The 5,673-nt window shown below is 43.6% G+C and overlaps 1 long non-coding RNA gene across 1 annotated transcript; it reads left to right on the top strand.

Annotated features, from left to right (window-relative positions):
* The first annotated feature begins 1,058 nt into the window (after positions 1-1,058).
* LOC146350388 (uncharacterized) lies at positions 1,059-5,080 on the top strand. The gene is made up of 3 exons (XR_014788846.1): positions 1,059-1,174; positions 2,295-2,400; positions 4,041-5,080. It is a non-coding gene; the product is annotated as an uncharacterized LOC146350388 (long non-coding RNA).
* The last annotated feature ends 593 nt before the right edge of the window (positions 5,081-5,673 follow it).

Genomic DNA, 5,673 nt, shown 5'->3' with positions numbered 1-5,673 from the left:
AGTTCTTCCATCCTCCTGGGAATGGGAATGTTTCTTTTCTTGGCAAATGCATCAATTTCCTCATAAACAAGGATCGTCTTTACATGCCACTTAGATTACTGACAAATCTACCTCTATAATATTCTGTACTCGGAGAAGTTTCATACAACCTAGATGCTGCTCAGGTTTCTGAAAGGCACTTTGAACTGTGTGGAGCTCCGTCAATGCTGCATTAGCCTGCATATGATTAAAAGGATAAGCAGAGTCATTAACAAAACTGACTAATGGACGACTGGCTTCCAAGACTCCCAACTGCCATTGTGATAAAATGAAGGCATTTACTTATTAATTTTCACGCATATATCTTCAGTGCTGAGCACAGATTCAGCGTCATTAGTCTAGAATGATGCAGGTGGGTGAGGTGTCAGTTGCATGGAGTGCCATATTTCCCCCACCTTGTAATTCAGAAAGATAACTTCATTTGCATAGCTTCATTATAAATTTACAAAAACATACTGTATCAAATATGCAGCCCAATCCTGTGTATGTTTACACAGATATCTCATCATCACACATTTATTGCACATGACAAAGGCCACGACAAAAAGAAATGCCCTGACCCTGGCACCAGCTTGTCTGGCAGAAGGGGGGGCATTGCAGATGGGTGGGGAGAGAAGGGGTCGCTCTGTGCCATTGGGTATCCCCCAGTGGCACCACCAGGCATGGGAGGGGCTGGCAGAGCCCTCTTAAGCTCTGCGACCCTCCTAAGAGAAGCTCTCTCCCGGCTCCCTCCCACCTAGGGGTGTACGAAACCCCGCTTACCTGGCTCCGCTGGGTTCCGCAGGTGGGGAGAGGCAATCCGTTCCTCCCTCTGGAATCCTCGATGGGGGGAGAGGTGATCCGTTCCTCCCCGCCCCCCGGAATCCTGCCTGGCCAGCTCGGCTCTGCGGCCAGGCCGTGGAGCTGCTGGCCAGGCCAACCTGCAGAAGGGCCTCCAGCTGCTGCCAGGCTGGCGCAGACGCAAATGTGTCCCTGCTTTAGCCGTGATAGGCTACGTAAATATATACGTAGCCTATCACGGGGCTGGCATAGGGACGCAAATGGCGGCCGCTAGAATGGCCGCCATTTGTGGCCGCAGCAGCCCAGCAGCAGCCGGAGCCACCACTGATGCCGCCCTTGCCGCAGCTGCAGCCAGGTAGGCTCTGTTTTGCGGGGCTTTCGTGGGGTGGAGAGGCGGGGGGCTCCATTCCGCCACGGATTCCGGGCCCCCGAATTCACTGCAATTCAGCCCTCCTGGGATCCGTGGCAGAATTCTCTAACATCCCTACTCCCACCTAGGGATGTACAAATCCCTTACCTGGCTCCGCGCAGGGGCATCTGCGGTGGAGGGGAGCACTCCGTCCCTTCCCCCAGAATCCTCGACGGGGGGAGGTGCTCCGTCCCTCCCCTCGGAATCCTGCTGAGCCGCCTCCACTCCGTGGCCAAGCCGCGGAGCCACTGGCCACCTCCAGCTGCCCGCAGGCAGACATCTGGCTGCTGGGCAGCCCTGCAGGGATGCAAATGGCAGCTGTCGTAGCTGCTGCCATTTGCGTCCCTGTATTGAGCCATGATAGGCTAGGTAAATATTTACGTAGCCTATCACGGTAGGGGGAAAAACCCCAGCATACACAAATGGCTGGGGGTGACAGGGGAAGGTCTACCTCCCCCAGAAGGGGCAGTCCGGAGGGGCGGCAAGATCGACACCACCCCTCAGGCTGGGTGTGTTTTTGCCCAAGAAGTGCCAGCTAGTTGCTGGCACAGTCAGCTGCCAGTCCTAGGTACCCCTTTGCAGATGTTTTCAATAAATGTGGTCCAATTTTCAACGCAAGCCTTGTTGTCTGACTCTTCTTTGACCCATCCCCACTCGCAATATCACATTAAAAAAAAAATCACTGGAAAATAAACAAGACAATGATGTCAGTGTATGGAAATTACAGGGTAGATCTCAAAGTGTCAGATAATTGTTGCTGGTCACAGGATCATTCCTCACATCTATAGTGACCTTAAAGAGGACTTATAACAGTGTGCTGGAAGCAAACACTTAACTACTCTGGAGGTTTAAAAAATAAAATGAAAATTAAATATAGTATCCCATCCTGTGTCATCAACAGTCCTTTGACCTTGCAAAGTGTGCTGGGTAGGACACTAATGAGTAAAATATTTACATTGTTAATGAACTCAATCAGTAATGTATGCTCAGATTTAAGCTAGTTTATCACTGTACTGTTCCTTTTGCCTTCTGAGGTTCCAACTCTTTCATTCTCTTTTATGAACAGAAGCTGGGCCAACTTCACCTTCTCTGCTTCTTGTATTGTCTAGGACTAATCATTCTTGAACATCAAATAGGAATTTTAATGACTTCTAACTATAATATTAACCAAGGTCAGTATATGCATGTTATGATAATTAAGAATCCTGAAAAATCTTCAAAATGTTTTTCACTTATTTGGTTCATTGACTTTAGAGGCTCTCTTCTCTTTCACGTTTTCATCAGATTTTTTTTTTTTAAATAGCAATAAAAATCACGCAGCACACCCCAATGTACATGAAACAGAAACACCTGATTCCTGTATATAATATGATGTATGTATCTTAGTTGGCATTTCCTTTAATACAGCTCACAATAAGTTTGTTACATATTTCCCAGGAAGGATATAAAAGAAATATATTTAAGGGGGGGGGGGGGTTGGGGACAGGCATCAACTACTCCAGGGCAATTCAATAGAAACTTTAGTTTCACTTCAATTATTCATTTATATTTAAATGTGTTAAATTAAAGAAGGGTGAATAGATGTTTACGATCAAAGGGATGCAGAAACTATTGTGTTTAATTGACTTTGAAAAAAAAAATGAAGGAAGAGAAGAGGCCTAATACTAAAATTTCAGTTTGGGTTGGACAAAAAATACAGTAAAGTTTTATGCATCCATCAAAGAAGGATGAAGGGGCCTTTAAAGGTTATAAATCGCACAGTAGGAACTTCTGGTATGATATACAAATTGTTCATATTTGTCAAGAAGTCAGTAGCAGCCTATCAGTTTCCTGCCTCATTACCAGGATAAACCTCTTGGTCTGTGCATTGGTGTCTCTTGCGGAGAGTCATTCCAGGCTGCATTTGGGGGATGAAGAAATGACAATCCAATTCTCCCAGGTCCCAGCTTGGCTCCACTTCCAGACAGCTCAATGATTCCTCATGACCTGTCTATAATAAATATTTCCAGGTCAAGTAATTGCCTTGGCAACAGCTAGCTTCTGGCTTTGTGGCTTCCTGGTCTTGCTCCAAGTTTTTTCCCCCTATTGGCTTGCTGCTGCTGCTGCTGCTGCTTCTTCTTCTTCTTCTTCTTCTTCTTCTTCTTCTTCTTCTTCTTCTTCTTCTTCTTCTTCTTCTTCTTCTTCCCATATCCTCCCAGCTTTCCTAACTGCTTCATAGGCTGCACCCCCATTTCAGCTTGCCCTTTTGGATGGAATTTGGCCATGAAAGAGACTCAGATTTGATTCTATTGTGTATCTCTTCCAGTATGCCACCTGTATTTAACCTCTCATGTCCTTGGCACATGAGGTTAAATATGCAGATCAGAATACAGTCATCCATTGGGTTTTGCACTTTTTCCCCCCCAAAAAACATACCCAAATGCTTATAAAATCTGTGTTTTAGGGTAACATGAATAAAATGTGTATTTCAAGTTACATGCATGCAAAATTCATATTTTGTAAAATGATACATTCAGATTCACAAAAATGCACATTTTTGTGTGTTTCAGAAATAGAGTGATCCATCCATCCTATCTACCTATCTATCTATAGTCTTCAAGTTTGGTTTGCATGATGCCATCTCTGAGAGAGAACAGTATTATCTTTTTTAGATGGAGAAAAATGAATTAAATGCAATTCAAAAATATATTAAGGCAACTTTCTGAATCTTCTTTAGATAAAACCATTAAAATATTAATGTAATGCTGTTTTGACTATTTCAAAGTTTGAAACTGATTACTTAACAATAATGCTCAAATGCTTTAATCTGCAGGAACACCCCCCCCCCCCGCTGCCGCTTTGGAAGAAGAATTGGCTTCACATTTTGAGTAAATGATGGTACCCATTTAACCTTAAAAAGAGATTGGAATGCATAATAGGGAACATTCTTTGAGTACGATGCATCAGACATTTGGCATTTACCATTATTGTTAGCTGGCAATCATTTTAGCAGTAGTAGTATTTCCTTCTGTATCACAATACAAAATATATTGCCACAAGTTATACAGAAGACACAGAAACTTGCATGAAGATGATCACACTGAAAATAATGAAATAAGGCAAAATACAGCTGCGCCTACAAAATCCAGAAAATCTGTTTGCATTTTCTTAAACAGAAAGTTTCTCAGTCTTCATAATTGTGGTGTGTGCATGCATGTGATGTTGTTGGCCATTTTTTGTTTTGTTTTCAAATGGCTTAGAAACTAGAATGTATCTAGTTCCACTTCCAGAACTTGGTGCTGTTACTCATTTATTTTATTTATTTACAGCATTTGTATACTGCTTCATATCTAAAACAGATTCTGGAGTGGTGAACATAAGAACTAAAGAAGTAAAAAGATAAAAAGAATTAAAACACCATTATTAAAATTGTTCTTTTAAAACCAGAATGCCAATAAAAACCATGGCTGGTTAGTTGAGGCATGCTTCCTGGAAAAGAGCTGTTTTCAGGAGGTGCTGAAAGCAGCACAGGGTTGGTGCCTGCCTGACCTCCAGGGGCAGCGTGTGTAGGGGCCACCACATTGAAGGCTCTACTCTGGGTAGAATCCAGTCAGGCTATAGGTCCATGTGGAGACACCAGGAGCTCATCCTTAGCCTTTATCTACAAACCTATGGCTCACCAACATTTCTTGCTAAATAACAAAGCAATCCTTTGGAGGTGGGAGGGGGGAACTGTAGCAGTGACACTTCCTATGTCCTGCCAGCTCAGTGCAGCCAGGGAGAAGTGGGAGGGCAGTTTTCTCTTTTGCCATTCCTGTGTGAAACTGAATAGTTCCCCCTGCTCTCACTGGTACTAATGCATTTGGCACCATTAAAACAAAAAACAAAAACAAACTTTTAAAAACTCCCACCCACTATAGCAGCATCGTGGGCCTCCTAGCAGAGAGGCTTTTAGCCAACAATGCTTCCTGCATGCCCAGGAGACTGTGTAATGTCACACAGTCTCCTGAGTATTTAGGAACGGCTGCCCAGCTAAAAGCATCTAGGCAAAGAACCCTGTGCTGCTATGAGCAACATCAGGGCTTTTAGAGCTTATGGGGAATCTCCAAAATCCCCATTCCTGCCACCTCCTACAGTTAAAAGATAACTGGAACCTCTCCCCATTCCCCTGAAGGAAAATTCTTCAAAATTCTCCACCTCCCTGTGAAAGAAGACGAAAAAACGATGCCTCTTTTGCAGGAAGAGAAGAATTTTGCAAAAGTAGGGGACAAGATTCAACACAACATTATTTATTTCCCATTGCTTTCCATTTCAGTGCACAAAACTACTTTGAGTTACGTTGCTTAAAAACTTGCACCTCCATTTCTAAAACCCTTTATCATGAAATTGATGCTTTGACTATACCTTTCAGGAGATACAAGAGGGAATCCCTACATGGTCAGGGGAAACTAGATGGTTACCTTCCT

The sequence above is a fragment of the Heloderma suspectum genome, chromosome 3, assembly GCF_057233095.1.
Source record: "Heloderma suspectum isolate Gila_16-S chromosome 3, 16-S_ref, whole genome shotgun sequence".
In the NCBI taxonomy this organism is placed as follows: Eukaryota; Metazoa; Chordata; class Lepidosauria; order Squamata; family Helodermatidae; genus Heloderma; species Heloderma suspectum.
The sequence above is the reverse complement of the archived record's forward strand: the minus strand, read 5'-3'. Positions and strand labels throughout refer to the sequence as shown.